This window comes from Ovis canadensis, chromosome 12 (genome assembly GCF_042477335.2).
Source record: "Ovis canadensis isolate MfBH-ARS-UI-01 breed Bighorn chromosome 12, ARS-UI_OviCan_v2, whole genome shotgun sequence".
Lineage (NCBI taxonomy): Eukaryota > Metazoa > Chordata > Mammalia > Artiodactyla > Bovidae > Ovis > Ovis canadensis.
Window position 1 is genome coordinate 70,476,543 of NC_091256.1, and position 20,080 is coordinate 70,496,622.

The following is a 20,080-nucleotide window of genomic DNA, read 5'->3' on the forward strand; positions in this document are numbered from 1 at the left end:
TGAAAAAGGATGTGTTATGTCCATAGCATGGGTTTGTCAGGTAGTAAGAACTCAATAGAAGTTAATACCCAGTGGTGTGTTGAAGCCAACCATGCAGAAGCCAGTTTTGTGCATCTATTCCCAATTCCCATAGTGACATTGCAGTGATAGCTTAAAATTAGCCACAGTTGGACTGTTGAAAGTCCAGAAATATTACAAATCAAAGAAGGGTGGTGGTTGGGGTAGGGGTGGAGGGATATGTTTCAGGAGCTGCAGTGTTAAATGTTTAGCAACAACCACTGGTAACTCCTGTTATTATATAAGTATTTAGAGTAAATAACTAGTATTATTACAGAAAATATGATTTTGACTCTAGATTTAAATATGGTTTTTCTTACATTAAGAACTTTTATATTTGATATTTTAGAGTATCAATTTAAGTTGAATACTGAATTGTATTAAATGCCTTATTGTCATCTGTTGAGTTTTTTAATCATTCTTTTGCCATTATTTTACTAGCGTTGACTATCTAGGATAACCCATGTGTGCCCAGCACCTAGTCTGAAGTATTTTTTGCTGAGGTGTGCTAGCAGGGTTTTTTTGGTAAGTCATCTGTAACTTTGTTTCTGTCTTTGAGGTTGCACACTAATTTTTTGAAAATCTTATTTTGAGTGAAGTATGTATTCCATTTTAGCCCCTTCAATAAAATGTAATCTTTTGCTGAATATTGGAGTGATAAAATACTTTCAAAATTATCTCTAATGAATTCATTCATTCACTAATTATTTAGTGATTTTTTAAAAAAAGATGATTTACTATTTTGCATTCACTATTATTGATAATTGTTTTACTGCATTTTGTTTTAGTGCTTTCAACTTTTAAATCATTTTTACATGGATTTTCAGTATATGTGCTGAGTAAAATAACCTCCAACATAAATAAGATTTGTATTTATTTTTGCCTCATACTTATTGATTATACCTAATAATTAGCTGAATTTGTATTAGTAAGTAAATTAATTGATATAAATTCAGATAATTATTAGGTATAGTCAATAAAAGGAACTTACTTGAATATTTTCATTTATTTCAGTCATAGAATTTATATGAAAATCTTCAATGAATTTATTATTTTTTTTAAAGTATTTTTTATTGAAGTATGGCTGATTTACAGTGTTGTGTTAATTAATGCTATACAACAAAGTGATTCAGTTACACATATACATACATTCTTTTTTCCCCAACGAATCTATTCTTGAAAGTAGAATCTTCTTGTCCTTTTTTTCTCATGCTTGAATGATCAAATTTCGCTCTTTTCCATGTGGTTATGTAATTTCTGAGCAATCTGAATAATAAAATGAAAAAAATATGTGCTTTATATGCAAAGACTTTCCTTAACAAACATCGGGTTTGATTTTCTTATCTTAAACAAAGCAATTTAGCTTAATTTCATCAAGTTATTAAGTAAATCAATAAATTTATATGAGAGAGCCAATATGCTAAGAAATAAAACTTCCCGGCTGTTTGTTTATTTATCTAAAGTATCCTAGTGCGTTTTCCAAAAAGAAAAAGATTATTCAGCTGTTACCTCACCCTCTCCCGGCTGCTGGTATCTTTTTTCATGCTCATTTTCTAGAAATTTGAGTTGTGGGTCAGTCACTCGGTTGTGTCTGACTCTTTGCGACCCCATGAACTGCATGCAGCACGCCAGGCTTCCCTGTCCTTCACCATCTCCTGGAGCTTGCTCAGACTCATGTCCATTGAGTTGGTGATGCCATCCAACCATCTCCTCCTCTGTCGTCCCCTTCTTCTCCTGCCATCAATCTTTCCTAGCCTCAGAGTCTTTTCTAATGAGTTGGCTCTTCGCATCAGCTGGCCAAAGTATTGGCGCTTCAGCTTCAGCATCAGTCCTTCCAATGAATAATTCAAGGTTGATTTCCTTTAGGATGGACTGGTTTGATCTCCTTGCTCAAATGCTTGAATTCGGCGCTCAGCCTTCTTTATGGTCCGACTCGCACATCCATGCATAACTATTGGAAAGCTTTGACTATAACGTCTCTGCTTTTTAAGACGCTGTCTAGGTTTGTCATAGCTTTTCTTCCAAGGAGTGAGTGTCTTAATTTCATGGCTGCAGTCACCATCTGCAGTGATTTTGGAGCCCAAAATCACTGTTTCCATTGTTTCCCCATCTATTTGCCATGAAGTGATGGGACCAGATGCCATGATCTTCGTTTTCTGAATGTTGAGCTTTAAGCCAACTTTTTCACTCTCCTCTTTCACTTTCATCAAGATTCTCTTTACTATTTCTTTACTTTCTGCCATGAGGGTGGCATCACCTGCATATCTGAGGTTATTGATATTTCTCCCAGCAATCTTGATTCCAGCTTGTGCTTCATCCAGCCTGACATTTTGCATGATGTACTCTGCATATAAGTTAAATAAGCAAGGTGACAGTATACAGCCTTGATGTACTTCTTTCCCAATTTTGAACCAGTCTGTTGTTCCATGTCCGGTTCTAACTGTTGTTTTTGGACCTGCATACAGGTTTCTCAGAAGACTGTTAAGGTGTTCTGGTATTCCCATCTCTTGAAGAATTTTCCACAGTTTATTGTGATCTACACAGTCAAAGGCTTTAGTGTGGTCAACCAGAAGTAGATGTTTTTCTGGAACTCTCTTGCTTTTTTGATGATCCAGTGGCTGTTGGCAATTTGATCTGGTTCCTCTGCCTTTTCTAAATTCAGCTTGAACATCTGGGAGTTCTCGATTCGTGTTCTGTTGAAGCCTAGCTTGAAGAATTTGAGCATTACTTTGCTAGCATGTGAAAAAGTGCAATCGTGTGGTAGTTTGAACATTCTTTGGCATTACCCTTCTTTGGATTGGAATGAGAACTGACCTTTTCCAGTCCTGTGGCCACTGATGAGTTTTCACTCATGAAGCACTTTAACAGCTTAATCTTTTAGGATTTGAAATAGTTTTTTAGGCTACACCTAAGAATCTTAGGTGTAGCTAACCTGAGCTATCTCTATAGAATAAGTGAAGTCACTCGGTTGTGTCCAACTCTTTGTGACCCCATGGACAGTAGCCAACCAGGCTCCTCCATCCATGGGATTTTCCAGACAAGAATACTGGAGTGGGTTGCCATTTCCTTCTAGGATTTATCTATCATAGGTATGTAATTTCTACCTGTCTCTCAGTGTTAGAATTTGTTGTTAGTCTGTTTCCAAAATCAGAGATTCTAGTTTGCACCTATGCTGAGAACTAGTAGAATTCTCAATAGCCATTCTAAAACTTGCCTAGTCATCCAAGTAAAACATTGTTTTTGTTGTAGTTGCTGTGGGGTCATTTTTTGTTCCTCAAGCCTATAAAGACTAGTAATTCCTTGGTTTTCAGTTGCTCATGGTTTTCCGATGATGTCTTAATAAGCAAAGTAAAGGAAAAAGAGAAAAAAAATCAGAGAAGATTTCATTTTAAATATTATGATTAATAGTTTATTTCACTTTTGGAACTTTATGTTGTGGCTTGCAGCAAACATTAGGCGTCTCTGGCATTTAGGTTGGAGCAAAATTAACCTGTGACTTTTTATCTTGGGGTCTGATACCTTAAAGTACCTGGATCCAGATCTTCCTTTTTTTATGGACTCCATTTTTCTTCATCACCAGCTGCTGAGGATGATACAGAAAGGAATATAGCCCATTATTCACACTCCACACTAGTTTACAACATAGTGAAGAGGCAGACATGTGAACAGATACATAGCAGTCCCTGAGAAGATGTCATTTGAAAGAGATTTGGATTAATGAAAAGTCTCCCATGTTAATAAAGGAGTTAGAGGTGTTCTAGACAGAACAGTGTGAAGGCCAGAAGTACATCTAGGGAATGGTGAGAAGTTCACAAAGTAAAAAGTGTAGAGGGTTTGAAGATGAATAGATGTGACTAGAAATGAAAAGTGAATGGAGGGTCAGTGTTTGAAAGTTCTCTGCCAAGTACCAAGCTAAAGTTTTAATAGAGATTTTAAAGCAGGAGATAAGCTTTGTATTTTAGGAAGATAATTTCATGTTAGCTTGGAGGGAGGACTGTGATGGAGAGATTCAATTAAATTGTGCCAGAGTGAGATGTGATAAAAGCCTGAATTAAAGTATTGATAATGATTGAGGGTAGAGACTTAAAAATTCTTTTTTGATGTAGATTGACAATTCGAAGAATAATTCAGAAGGCAAATAGGAATCTATAATAGGTTTTGTAGATTTAGAACACAGTGACCCCATTAACCAAGTCTGAGAATAAAGAAGTAGAACAAGTTCATAGGGGAAGGGAATAGACATGTGCTGAGTATTTTCTATATGCTCAGTTTTCCAGCCTCTGGGAACTTTCTGTGTATTTATCTGGTTTAATCCTCTGAATAATCTTGTGAGGTAATTATTTTCATTTTATAAGTAAGGAAGTAGACGTTCAGAACATTTAAGTTACTTCCCTTAGACGACACAGCTAGTAATGGTGGTTCCAGGTCTCTCTGACTCCAGGCTACTGTTCTCACCCTCCGTTTTGCAGTCCTCTTTGAGCCTGTGATGTTTGAGTGGTTTGCAAGAATGTGGAAATAGCTGTCCAGAGAACACTGAGGAATAAAGGGGCTTGAGTTCCAAAGCGGAGACCAGGTCCCATATGAAGACATACATGAACATTGACCTCACTGGAGAGGATGCAGTCAGTCCTCTGAGTAGTGGAGGTTGTAGTGTGAGGGTAATGAGTGTGTCAAGACTAGCACCCTGACCTTGGCACATCTGGCCATATAACTCCAGGCTAACTAGAATCTGTTAGCAGAGCCACTCATCTTTTACGATTATAGACTTGAAGTTAACTCACGCTGCTGCTGCTGCTGCTGCTGCTAAGTCGCATCAGTCATGTCTGACTCTGTGCGACCCCATGGACTGCACCCCACCAGGCTCCTCTGTCCCTGGGATTCTCCAGGCAAGAACACTGGAGTGGGTTGCCATTTCCTTCCCCAGTGCAGGAAAGTGAAAAGTGAAAGTGAAGTCGCTCAGCCGTGCCCAACTCATAGTGACCCCATGGACCACAGCCTACCAGGCTCCTCCATCCATGGGATTTTCCAGGCAACAGTACTGGAGTCGGATGCCATTTGTTCATGCATATCATATTTATCAATATTTAATAGCTTTATTGAGATATAATCCACGTAACATATGAATTCCTCATTTAAAATCACAGCTCAATTGGTTTTTTTTGAATTATGATAATATTATACATACCATAAAGTTTACCATTTTAAGATGTTAAATATTTTATTTATTTTTAAATATCTTAAAATTTGGAGTTCAGTAGAATTAAGTAGATTTGCATTGTACCCCCATCATCACCGTTGGTCTCATAGTAGTTCATCTTCCCAAACTGAAACTCTATCCATTAATAAATACCTCCTCATTCTTTTCTCTCCCCAGACCCTGAACACATACCGTTCTCCTTTCTGTCTCAATGAATTTGACTAGGCATTTCATATAAGTGGAATTATACAATACTTGCCCTTTTGTACAGTTTAGTTGTTTTTAGTATATTCACAGTGTTTTGCAATGACACTGCTCAATTTTTTAACACTGAAAAATTGAGTGTACCTATTAGCAGTCACTTTCCAATTTGCCCCTTTCTCCTCCTGCTGTAGATAACCACTAATGTGCTTTGTGTCTATAAATTTGCCTTTAGATTTTATATCAATGGAATCATTCAATATATGGCTTTTTCTGTAAGGCCTCTTTTAGTTAGCATTTTTTCAAGGTTGTGACCCCATGGACTATATACAATCCATGGAATTCTCCAGGCCAGAATACTAGAGTGGGTAGCCTTTCCCTTTTTCAGGGGATCTTCCCAACCAAGGGATCGAACCCAGGTCTCCCACATAAAGTTTTATCTTGTAGTCTAAACATGCAATAGTTTTGCCATTTTATTTGTGTTTTATATTTATATATTTACTATAATGTATAGTAAATAATATTTGTATAAGGTATACTATGATATTTGTATAAGGTATTTATAAGATTTTAGTCTTACTTGAATACATGCAGTAATTGGCAATTTCCTACACCTGTAATAAAAACATAAACATAAATATGTTTTTAGTTTCCTGTGATCTAGAGTTTCCTACTGGTAGCTTAATGGATGGAGGAGCCTGGTAGGCTGCAGTCCATGGAGTCGCTACGAGTCGGATATGACTGAGCGACTTCACTTTCACCTTTCACTTTCATGCATTGGAGAAGGAAATGGCAACCCTCTCCAGTGTTCTTGCCTGGAGAATCCCAGGGATGAGGGAGCCTGGTGGGCTGCCATCTATGGGATCTCACAGAGTCGGACACGACTGAAGTGACTTAGCAGCAGCAGCAGCTTAACTGTAATGAACATGGCGATTTGTCTTCATTGCCAGGATGATTGTCATATTTTTATCTGCCTGAGGCAGTTTTCATTAAATTTCTCACGCTCAAGGCCGATATATCTTTGTGAGGAAGCAAAGAGAAGAGTAAGATGAGTAATGACTGAATATATGATTATGAAACCTTATCCATATGAGTATACAGGTTCTTAGTGACTGAGCTTTAGTCAGTAAACCACAGGCATTTTTCCTGTCATTCTCTTGTGAATTTTCTCATCGAGATATCCTTAGTATTTTTTTTTTCTCTTGGTTTATAATTTCTGGTTTTGAAGATGATAATTTATTCATTTGCCTTTACAAAACAGAAATTCTGTGTTGTGCCCATGTTTTTAGACATTGTCACCAAAATGTCACAGTAGTTTGAAACTTAAGGGATACCAATTCATTTATAACTTAGCACAGTATATAACCGTAACTGTGGTGAAAATAAAGGGTATTTTTGAAAGCTATGTGTGTGGTTTGTTGTTCTGGAGAAGAGTGGTATCTGGTGGTTAGAACATATGAGTTGTTGTCAGCATTTGTGGGTTTATTCTAAGATCCAAGCCTTTTTTTTTTTTTTTAAAGAGATACAGAGTCTGTGCTTGGTATATGTTTAGTATAGTGCTTTATATACCCTACATGCATTGTAACTAGTGAAAATTGTATACTATCGACAGAATAACATACAAGATTCAGTTCAGTTCAGTTGCTCAGTCGTGTCCAACTCTTTGCCACCCTATGAATTGCAGCACGCCAGGCCTCCCTGCCCATCACCAACTCCCAGAGTTCACCCAAACTCATGTCCATCAAGTCGGTGATGCCATCCAGCCGTCTCATCCTCTGTCGTCCCCTTCTCCTCCTGCCCCCAATCGCTCCCAGCATCACAATCTTTTCCAATGAGTCAACTCTTCGCATCAGGTGGCCAAAGTATTGGAATTTCAGCTTTAGCATCAGTCCTTCCAATGAACAGCCAGGACTGATCTTTAGAATGGACTGGTTGGATCTCCTTGCAGTCTAAGGGACTCTCAAGAGTCCTCTCCAACACCACTGTTCAAAAGCATCAATTCTTTGGCGCTCAGCTTTCTTTATAGTCCAACTCTCACATCCATACATGACCACTGGAAAAACCATAGCCTTGACTAGACAGACCTTTGTTGGCAAAGTAATGTCTCTGCTTTTGAAGATGATATCTAGGTTGGTCATAACTTTCCTTCCAAGGAACAAGAGATTAGGTATAGGTAAAACAATGATAGCTGTCATGCATACTTTGTGATTCCATTCTTTAAGCTTTCGTCCAGAAATCCATGTTTAATATTCCTAGGTAGTATTAATAGTATCTTAAGCAACTTATAATGAATATTTTTGATCTAAGTGTTTAGACATTACTCTCTCCCCAAGGGACTGCTCAGAGCTGTACCTAGTAGAACACATCTATTTCACAGTATAACTTGCCAGAATTTCACAGTAAGAAGCCTGCTTTAAGATTGTATGATGTTTCTAATATGTGAAGAATAGGCACTGACATTCTAGCATTTAAGTTTTGTTTACCTCCATTCTCTTAACAGTATCCTAAGCCAAGGGTTTTTAAAAATAAGCCTTCTTATAATATTATTGGTCCTTGAGCTGGATGGAGGTGTTGTGCCCTTAATATAATAAAGATCTCTTCCTGGTTTATTAAAAAGAGACAAATGATATTAAAATGTTTTTCAGTTTAAACATTTTAAATAAATATTTCTTAATATTTTGGTACCTGGAATAGTCTGTATTAACAACAAAATATTTGGCTCAAATTTCTCTATTTCATTATTTCATATTTAGTATCAGCGGTTGAGTTCCTTTTCTTCCTGTGATTTAACTTTAGGATTTGGCCTTTCCCTAATATTTTATGAACACCTGTTGTCCACAGTGAACAGGTGTTGGTTGCTAGTAGAAGTTGTGATTGTAACTAGTTTATTAATCCTCTTTAGCCGTTATTCCAATTTATTGGATTGACAGTTATGCCTCAGAATTTGCTGTTAGTCCCTCGATTGAAACTGTATATCTTTGAATAATGTTTTCCGGTACCTGTTCTCTGTGGAATTCTAAAATGTATCATTTAGTTCAGCCAAAAGGAGCTTAATATTTTCTTGTGAATCCCATCTCTTCTGCAGCTCAGTGTTCATCACGTGTTTTTCTTTTTTATCGACCAATGAGGAATATTGATTTAAACAGTATTAATAGAGCTATTTTTGTTAGTTTTAGATGTTTTTCTTTTTCAACATTAGACTACTTTGAATATTAGATCCAAGGAACCTTTTATCCAAGAGTAGGTAGTATTGGAAAAATATCACTTAAAATAAATTGTGTAAAGCAGTTGCCAAAATTTCATACTAAATAATCCATATGTATGTGTATGGAGGGGGAGCTAGAAGATGGCTGAGAATTTTATTTTGATAAAATAGGAAATCTAAATTTATGAAAATAAACTTTTTAATCTTTTCATCAAAGTTTAGATTTTAATGGCAATTATGCACTAGTTGTTAAAGATCTAAATGTAAACTTTTGTTTAGAGTCTTTTTTCTGAACAAAATTGTGTGATAGCAAGTTATGACATCCTTTTTCAAATTTTGCTTTCTCTGCACGATTACTACAGTGTCATAAACAAAATCATTAGAAGAATTTGTTAGTTCTTTCAAGACTCCTTTACAAATTTATACCTATTTCAATTTATTGGAAAACTGTTGCTACGTTGTTTTTATTTAGTAAAACTGTTTTAAAATTAACATGTAGGACATAAAGCACAAAGAAAAATTATGGAGAAAGAATAAATAATTTGTAATTTTAAAATAAAATTTAAAAGTATGATGAATTTATGAATACACCCGTATATGTAGGTGTTAATAGTCATGTTTCCTTCCAAAGTGCTGTGTATTTATTATTTAGAACTTATATATGCTCAGATAGTAAAGAATTTACCTATAATGCAGGAGACTCAAGTTCAATCCCTGGGCCAGGAAGATCCCCTGGAGAAGGGAGTAGCAACCCACTGCAATATTCTTGCCTGGGAAATCCCATAGACAGAGGTGTCTCAAAGACTACAGTTCAGGGGATTGGTAAGAGTCAGACAGGCTGAGCGACTAACACTTAGTTACTTAAAGGAGTATTATTGATATGAATCTTGTTTGTTCTTGGTGTAAAATGTAGAGAGAGAGAAGTGAAGTTGCTCAGTCATCTCCGAACCTTTTTGATCTCATTGAACTGTAGCCTGCCAGGCTCCTCTCTCCATGGGATTTTCCAGGCAAGTATACTGCCCTGGGTTGCCATTTCCTTCCCCAGGGGAACTTGCCAACACAGGGATCGAACCCAGGTCTCCTGCATTGCAGGCAGACTCCTTACCTGCTGAGCCACAAGGGAAGTCCATAAAATGCAGAGTGTTGAGTATGTATTAAATATTCTATGTGCAGATATAAAAAGATCTCATAGCTGTATTGCAACAAAAGTACTATGTATTTTAGGGGTTCCTTATAGCTCTCAAACCCTTTCACATGTGTCATTTAACAATAAGTACATTGTGGAGAAAGTAGCAAGCTCACTTTATATATGGGGAGAACTACTTTTATGTGGAGATAAGTATTATATTTCCAGGAAGCAGCTCTTTTCTCTTTTAAGATTGCTGTGGATTTAGAGGTGAGAAGTGGGAGGCCCTGATAGTTAGACCTGAATCCTTCATCAATCTGATATTTCTATCCTTCTATGTTTATATATTTGGAGAAGGCAATGGCACCCCACTCCATTACTCTTGCCTGGAAAATCCCATGGACGGAGGAGCCTGGTAGGCTGCAGTTCATGGGGTCACGAAGAGTTGGACAGTCGAGAATCCCAGGGACAGGGGAGCCTGGTGGGTTGTCGTCTGTGGAGTCGCACAGAGTCGGACATGACTGAAGCGACTTAGCAGCATGTTTATATTAACTAGAGTAAGTTGAGACTTGATGGTGAGTGAGATTCAGTAAACTTTATTAATACCTTCACTTCCTCTGCCAGAGAAGGATGACCAAGGGTTGCACTGAGAAAAGTGAGAGGATGGCAGGCAGCCTCCTAAGTGATCACTGCAGTATCCTGGGCAGCTTTGGTCTTCGTTTGGTTAACTGCTAAATGCAGATAATAGTGCAGATGAGTTCTACCCTCCCCCCCCCCCCCCCGTCACATATATACATGTACAGAGAGGTACATGCAGAGGCTACAGTTGGACTGCTTAGTCTGGAAAGTTCTTTCCATATGAAGATTGTGTGTTCTTCTGCTATGGTGTTTACTTTTCGCTGTCTCCTCAGTTCAGCTGGTCACTCACTCATTGAGCACTATTCACGCACCAGGATAAGTGCCTTATTTCACCCACGGGTTTGTTTCTTGATTTGTTCATGGTGTTTTTGAGTGTATCCCTTTGCATAGTTTTCTTAGTGGTTGCTCTAGAACAGGGGTTTACAACCCCCAGGCCATGGACCAGTACAAGTTCATGGCCTCTTAGGAACAGCAGGAGGTGAGCAGCAAGCAAAGCAGAAACCTTCTGCCATCCCATGGTCTATGGAAAATTGTCTTCCGTGAAACCAGCCCCTGGTGCCAACAAAGTTTGGGGACCACTTCTCTAGAAGTGTTACAATATTCGTGTGTAACATCACAGTTTACATTTTGCCACTTGGAGTGAGTAAAGTGTGGAAATCTTACTTCCATTTAGGCCCCTCCACTTTAAAATATCATTGTCTTGTGTATCAGATGGTATCATAATTTTTGTTTCAATTATAAATATTTATAAAACTCATGAGGATAGAATATTATACATCTTCATATTTCTGTATTTTCCATTTTTTCTTATTTCCCGGCGCTCTAAAATTCTTTCTTTCAACATTTCCTTTCTGTTTGAAGAACCCTCTTTTGCCGCTCTTGAAAGATAGGTATGCTAGTGATTTTCAGTTTTCTTTCATCTGTGAGAAATGAGTTTATTTCCCTTTCATTTCTGAAGGATAGTTTCACCAGAAATAGAATTTGCAATTGACAGTTCTTTACTTTCAGCCCTTGAAAAATTTGTCCTACTTCCTTCTGGTCTCTATCGTTTCAGATGAGAAATCCACTGTCATTTTAATTGGTGTTCTCCTATAGATAATAGTAATTTTTCTCTGGGCACTTTCAGTATTTCTTCTTTGTCTTTAGTTTTCAGAAGTTTAATTATGATGTGTCTTGTCTTGGATTTTTTTTTTTTTCAATTTATCCTGTTTGGATTCATCCAACCTCTTGAATCTATAGGCTTTTGTCTTCGCCTGTCCTTTGGGAGGTCTTCAGCCATTGTTTCTTCAAATATTCTTTTATCCCTATTCTTCTGTCCTCACTTGGGACCCTAATGATATGAATATTAGACCTTTTGATGTAGTCTTACAGGTCTTTATTCCTTTTAAATTGTTTTTTCCTATTTTATGTCTGTTGTTTATGTTCAGTAAATTATGTTCATCTGTTCTCAAGTTTGCTGATTCTGTCTTCTATTGTATCCATTCTACTATTGAGCTAGTCTAGTGAGATTTTTTATTTGTTACTGTGTTTTTTAGTTCTGTAATTTCCTTGTGGTTTTTTAAAGAGAATTTTGATTTCTTTGCTGAGATCTTCTCAGCAAAGGTTTTCTTAATTTGTTCTAAGAATTTTTAATTGTTTGCACAGTATTTTATGATGGCTACTTTAAATTCCTTCTCGGATAACTTCAACATCTGATTCATCTCAGTTGATTTTCTTTTTATATTCAAGTTTTAGTATTCCTGTTTCTTGGTATGATGGATGACTTTTTTTTTTTTCTTTTAATTGAATCTTGAACATTTGGCTGCTTTATTAGGAGACTCTGGGTCCTATTTATATCTTTTATTTTAACCAGCAGTTAACCTATTTAGGTTTACCATGTAGTTATAGGCCTACCATTGAGGGTCATGGTTCCAATGACAATTTAATTTTCAAGTTCTTTGCAGCACTATTTTGGTCTGCTTGCTTTATCTGGGCCTCTTACTGGTCCCTGCTAGTGCTAGTTGGGAAGAGTGGAATGAGCTTCCCTAGAATAGGCCATCTGTGCTTCTAGAAGGGAGAAGGAAATCTCTAGGCCATGGGTACAAAGAGACTTTTCTGGGCTGGGCTGCTGTGGTGGGATCCTTCTGTCTGGAGGCTAAGGAGAACATTTCCTAGGTTGAGACCTCCTCCCTATCAGTACCCCCTTGCCAGTGCTATTGAGCTTACCTAGTGTCCTTGAAATGAATGAGGCTACCTAGGCCACTTTCTTTTATTAGGTTTGGGGAAAGGTCTGGGTCACCTTCTTTTGTTGAACCTGGGACTGTAAAATGTTCTGTCAATTCAGTGAAAATTAGAATTATCTATTTCACACAACTAAGCCAAAACAGTCCTTCTACTTATCCTTAGTTCCACACCGCAGAAATTTGGGAATATCCCGTACCAGAGCCTCCATAGGGCACATCTTGTCCATTAGGAGTTCCTCCGTCTCTTCTTCCTGGGCCTGCACTTTTCCATGATGCCCTATGCTGTCGTCACTGCAATATGAAAACCAGACTGTCTATATTTACCAAGTTGCTGCCAACTTAGAGCTTGATCCAGTTCCTGTAGTCTTTCTCCTATTTCTCATGCTACCCCTTTTGGTACATACTTGAACCTTGAAATTAATCTCTGAAGTATTCCAGTTTGAGGACACCTAACAAGTCAGCCTTCTTTCCATTTTCAGAGTCTTGTGGCTACCTTTTGAAGTTTCAAAGTTTATAGTTGTGTTTATTAATAACAGGAAACAGCAGGAAGAAATGAGACTGTGCCATCTTGTCTGGTCCAAGATTCATTCTGAATCCTTTGTTAGTCACACTTTTGTTTAGAGTGCCTAACCTGTGATTATCTATGTCATTTTTTTGCACTTGTTAAATAATACAAATCTTTTGTATCCTTTCTTGTAAGAACTTTTATTTGGGATCCGAGTTATTTGCCAACATAGCTCTCATCAGCTTTGTGAAGTCCTGTCTTTCCTTTTGTGTAAGATTAGCAGTTTGACTGTGCAGTTATTTTGCATTCATAGTGTATTCGATAGTGATTAACAAAGATTTAGGGATGGATACTGTTCAAGTGGATGTTGAGTTCTGTAAGGAGTTAGTTAGCTAGTGAACATTTTTGTTTTGGGTAAACTTATTTCTCTATAAAAATTTAGAACTGTGAGGACTACAGTGAATACTTTATATAAACAAAAACCTTCCTATATGTTTGTGCCCTTACACTTTATTATTATATTAGTTTAGAATTTAGAAAGACTTTAAAAGCCCTTTATTTGTATCTTTATTTTACACGTGAGTAAAATATTAAAGACATATCTAATACTAAAATAACCTTGTAATTTATAATCTAAACAGAGATGCTTTTGAAGATTGAAAGGGGGCATTGTTAGCAGTTACTTTGGGACAACAGGTATAATCTGGGACATGTGGTCATTCCAGTGATGACCAAATTGCTAGTAAGTACAAAATCTAGATTAATGATATTCCAAATCTCCTGACTCCTGTGGGTATCACTTCTGTTGCATAGCAGTATGATTATGATTGTGGGCTATAGAGTCAGACTACTTTGTTCATATCCCAACATTACTACTTACTAACAGTGTGCAGTTTATTCAGATTCTCTGTGCCTCAATTTCTTTATGTGTAATATGGCAGTAATTATACTTCCAGCCTCACAGGGATGCTATGAGGCTTAAATGAGATTATGCCTATAATCTCTTAGTACAGTCAGTGGCTAGTACTTAGTAAGTATTATGTTTGCTGGTGTTATTACTAGCATTATTTTGTAAAATCCTAAGATCAGAAAAAGTAAGGGTTAAGTGAGGTCTAATAACTTCAGCGTGAAATTAAGAATCAGGAGTTTGGGGTTCTATTTCTGTTTTGTTCCTGACTCACTTGGACTCTTTGGGAAACTGCTTAACCTTTTTGTGTATAAATTTTGCAGTCTAAAGCTAGAAGAATCTTGCCATCTGCTCACTTCTTGAAAGATGGTAAAAACAATTTTTGGAAATGCTTTGAGATCTGTAGGAGAGAGGTGCTATATAAACTTATAACTTCTATTCATCTCTGCACTGACATTCACTTGCTCATTAAATATGTATACAGTTTTTAATCAGCATAACTAGTAATCCAAAGTTACTATATATGTATAACGTGTGGGTGATGATACTTCTGTTAGAACATTTTCTTTTGTGTTTTCTTCACCATTTAAAAACAGATTCTCCTTGCCACATTATGTTAGAAATACACACACACACACACACACACACACACACATATATGTATGTATGAATTGGATATATGAATTATAGGTAACAACTGAAGAATAATTTCTCATTTTTGTACTTAGTTTTAATTATAATGTAGACTTGACTCTTTTCAAAGAAATGAAAAAGTATGAAAGTAGGGGCAAAAGAATGATTGGTTGATTAATTATAATGACAATAAAATATGCCTAAAAAGTAACTTAAGAGAACATTTAGTCTCTTCTCCTACCACAATAGAATTATATTTTAATGAATTTAATTCAGTAAATTATTGATCTGTTGGCTACTATGTGCATGGAAAAAGATAAGGGAATTCTTTTCCTCATGTTTACATTCTAATATGAAAAATTTAATGAACTGTTTACTTTATTCTTACATTATCATTAATGATATAGCTGATAGTGATTGCAGGTAGAGGCAGTATATGAAATGAAATCCTATGTAAGATTTTTTGTCTATTTTAAATGAGTAAGGTTTAGCTAAGTATTTTTATCAGGTTCAAAGAGTCAGATGGTCAGATCAGAAAAGGTAATAAATTTGCCAAATTGATTTCTCACTGTAGTCCAATATCAGTGCTGATTTATATTTTTAAAAATAAAGGCTAAAAGTTTTGTTATTCAAGAGAGTAAAATAATGGAAACTTGTAAAAATTATTTTAGGTGGCTTTTTGTTCCTTATAATTCACGTCAAGGTTTAGCCTGAATGATTGTCATTTCAAGAGTTATTCTGAGGACTTGAAAGAAATTTAAGATGTGAAAATAAGATTAAGTGAAAAATTATATTCTAAATTCATGAATTATTGCATTATAAATGTAAAATTTGAATCATCAATGTGTAGGTTATGAATATTTAAGTAGTACACTCACCCTGGGATCTTGCTACTCACTTATACCTGGAGGAGAATATTAGAATGAGAATATCTTATCCCAGTGAGATGGTGATATGAACATTGATATTTAAATAAAAAGTAAGCTCTATATTTTAAAGTTTGTAGTCACATTAAGATTAGAAAATTAATATTATATTTTATTTTTAAAAGAACTTTTTGATGCGATGTTTAGGAACTGAGAATCAGTTTCTCTTAGTCTATTCCCCTCCATTGCAGATCTCTGAAACGCTGTGTAGAAAGAGGAATTAACTAGTCTGTTAATTATTAAGATTAGAGCACAAACATTGGCCCAGAAAGCACAAGAAGGAATTTTTAGGTAAAAGTTAAAGGCAAAAAGTTTATAATCATATTTAGAAAAATGATCAAATCCCAAGAAATGTTATGAAATCTACCATCTAGTTTGGTAGTCCAGAAACCGAGGGTTCTTCCATAACACTTTGTTCTCGCTTTCCGTCACCAAATCCAGTTCATCATCAAGTCAGCTGTTTTCTGCCACTTACATATTTCTCTAATATGACCTTGCTTTATTTCTTCCACCACACAGTGGTCCCAGTCTATCTTTGATCTTGCCTAGATTACCATGATAGTCTCTGTGTTGGTTTCCTAGAGCTGCTGCAACAAATCACTGTAAGCTGGGCAGCTTAAACACAGGCGGCTCTGAAGTCTAGGTGTCAAGGGGAATTAGTTTTGTGTTTCCTAGCTTTCGCTGGCTGTTGGCATTCTTTGGATTTTAGCTTCATCACTACAATCTCTTTTTCCATCATCACGTGGTCTTTTGGTGTGTCTCTTCTGGGTCTTCAAATCTCCTTCTCCTTATAAGGACTTGAGTCCTACTCCAGTATGACATCCTGTCAACTTGACGTTTTACTTAAAGTCAGCACAAGGAAGCAAAAGCCATCTAGATCGGGAAGGAAATATATCTCTCTCTTTGAAAATGAAATGTTTAAGTATAATATCTTAAGAAATCCACTAAAATCTTGTTAAATGAGTTCAGCAAGATTGTAGGATCCAAGATAAATAAACAAAAATCAGTGATATTTCCATCTACTTGCATTCAGTAATCCAAAAATGAAATTAAGAACTCCATTCACAGTAGCACCAAAAAAAAAGAATGAAATACTTAGGAATCAATTTGACAAAAGAAGTGCAGAACTTTTACCCTGAAAATCTTCAAAACAGTATTGTAAGAAATTAAGAGGAAAAAAAAAAAGAAATTAAGGAAGACCTCAATAAATAAAAAAAAGTCTCATGTTCATAAATTAAAAGACTTAATATTGTTAAGATGACAGTACTCCCTAAACTGATCTGTAGATTCAGTGCAATCCCTATCAGAATCCCAGCTGACATCCTTATAGAAATGATAAGCTGAATCTAAAATCTGTATGGAATTCTGAGAATCAGAATGTGCACAACAATCTTGAAAAGTAGCAAAGTGGGAGGATTCATACTGCCCAATTTTACAACTTATTACAAAACAACAATAATCAAGGCAGTGTGTTACTGGCTCAGGGGCAAAGATACATATGTCAATGGAATAGAAGTCAAGAAAATCATGAGTTTAAGGTCAACTGTTTTTTGACAAGGGTGCTAAGACCATTCAGTGTAGGGGAAGAATAGTATTATTATTATTTTTTTTAGTTGAAGGATAATAGCTTTACAGTGTTGTGTTGGTTTCTACCATACAGCAACATGAATCAGCTGTAACTGCACATATTTCCTCTCTCTCTGGAGCCTCCCTCCCCCCTCCCATTCCACCCTCCTGCGTTGTCACAGAGTGCCAGGCCGGGCTTCCTGTGTTACACAGCAACTCCCCATTGGCTCTCTGTTTTACACACGATAGTGCATATGTGTCGGTGCTACTTTCTCAGTTCACCCCCCCCCCCCCCGTCTCCTTCCCCTGCTGTGCCCACAGGTCCATTCTCTACTTCTTTATCTCCATTCATTCCCTGCAGATAGATCCAAAAATAGAATCTGTTTTCCTAGATTCCAAATATGTTTGTGTTAATATACAATATTTGTTTTTGTCTTTCTAACTTACTTCACTCTGTATAACAGATTTTAGGTTCATCTACCTCACTACCACTGACTCAAATTTATTCTTCTTATGGCTGAATAATATATTGTATATATGTACCACGTCTTCTTTGTCCATTTATCTGTGATGGACATCTGGGTTGCTTCCATGTCCTGGCTCTTCGAAATAGTGCTTCAGTGAACATTGGGGTACATGTATCTTTTTGAACTGTGGTTTTCTCAGGGTATACGCCCAGTACTGGGATTGCTGGGTCATATGTGGTTTTATTCCTAGTTTTTTAAGGAGTCTCCATTGTTGTTGTTTAGTCACTAAGTCATGTCTAAGTCTTTTGCAACCCCGTGGGTTGTAGCCTGTCAGACTCCTCTGTCCATGGGATTTCCCAGGCAGGGATCCTGGAATGGGTTGTCATTTCCTTCTCCAAGGGATCTTCCTGACCCAAGGATTAAACCTGCATCTCCTGCACTGGCAGGCAGATTGTTTACCACTGAGCCACCAGGGAAGCCCATACTGTTCTCCATAGTGGCTGTATCAATTTACATTCCCACCCACAGTGCAGGGAAGAGGGCCCAGCAGCCCACTTCAGTATTCCTGCAGAATCCCATGAACAGAGGAGCCTGATGAGCTGCAGTCCATAGGGTCGCAAAGTCAGACACGACTGAAGTGACAGCATGCATGCATGCAACAGTGCAGGAGGGTTCCCTTTCTCCATATCCTCTCCAGCATTTATTGTTTATAGGTTTTTTGGTAATGTCCATTCTGATTGGTGTGAGGTGATGTACCTCATTGTAGTTTTGATTTGCATTTCTCTAATAATAAGTGATGTTGAGCGTCTTTAAATGTGTTTATTAGCCATCTATATGTTTTCTTTGGAGAAATGTCTCTTTAGTCTTCTGCCCATTTTTTGATTGAGTTGTTTGTTTTCTGATACTGAGCTATATGAACTGTTTGTATATTTTGGAGATGAACCCTTTGTCAGTTGCTTCATTTGCAAATATTTTCTCCCATTCTGAGGGTTGTCTTTTCATCTTGTTTATAGTATCCTTTGCTCTTCAAAAGCTTTTCAGTTATATAGGTCCCATTTGTTTATTTTTGTTTTTATTACCATTGAGAATAGTATTTTGAACAAATGATTCTGGGACAACTTGATAGGCTGATACAGAAATTGAAATCAGACCCTTACTTCACACCAGATACATAATTGGACCAAATACCTGCATAAAAGCTAGAACTGTAATACTCTTGGAAAAATTAATATGGAGGTATATCTTTCTGATCTTATTTTAGCAAAGAATTCTGAGAAATGACACAAAAAATATGAGCAACAAAAGGAAATACATAATTTGAGCTTAATCAAAAAGCGTTGGTGTATGAAGGGAAACCATTGAGAGAGTGAAAGAAAAAAAGACAACCCCATAGAATAGGAGAAAATATTTGAAAATCAAATACCTGATTTTGGACTTTTATCCAGAATATGTAAAGAACTCTTTACTTCTAAAAAATATAAAAGGCAACCCAGTATTAAAAATGGGTAGAGGAATAGACTTTTCTCCAAGGAAGATATGCTAAGTAAAAAGCATAAGTGAAAAACACCAGTCCAGGGGGAAAAAAAAAAAGATGCTAGACATCATTAGTCATCAAGGAAATGCAAATCAAAACAATAATGAGAGAGAAATCAACAAGATAGCATCATAGGGGGTTCTAAATTTCTCTCCTGCATTGGACTCCCTGAATACACACCTACGCACAGCGTGATTCCTTCTGAGAGAAGTCCAAAAACTAGCTGAGTACCAGTTTATATATTAGGCAAATACATACATACATACATATATAAACAGGTAGGAAAGGCTGAGATGCATCCTTGCCATAAATCCCATTTCAGACATAGGACCATATAGTTGTGAGGGAAACCTCAACTCCCAGCCCCTCTCTGAGGAGTGACAGGATTTCGATCGCAAAACTAGTGTCCCAACTTTTAATACTGAGGGACAGGCCCCCAAATCACCTAGCTCTGAAAGCCAGTGAGGCTTCCACAGGGAGTATAGCAAACAAAGAAATAGTTGCTGATTGGGTGTTGAGCTCTCACTGCAGTTATTCCCCTGGGATTCGTTGCAATAGGCAGAACCACACCCATCTCCTAGTCTTTCCCTGGAATGGATTTGACAGCATCCTTTATAAGGATGTTGCCTGAGGGTTAAGCTTCTAATTAGCATGTGTCTAGGTGCCAAATGGTCCTCCTGGGAGACTGACAAAGCCAATGGGTACTTCCCCTGTAGTCTTCCACTGACTTGCTGTTAGGAAAAGTTTCCAATTTCTACTTGGAAAGAGTGTGTCTTGTCTGTCTAGTATCCCCGTTTTTATAATTGCCACCTGAGTGATGGTCTCATCGTTTCACCTAGCCCTGATTGCCAGCATGACTTGGCATTCATGAATCCCACAGTACCATATTAAGCAA

General features: G+C 36.9%; 1 protein-coding gene across 6 annotated transcripts in view; it reads left to right on the plus strand.

Moving 5' to 3' along the window:
- The window catches only part of RASAL2 (RAS protein activator like 2), a 394,454-nt gene that overhangs the window by 149,780 nt on the left and 224,594 nt on the right, over positions 1-20,080 (plus strand). The window lies entirely within an intron of this gene.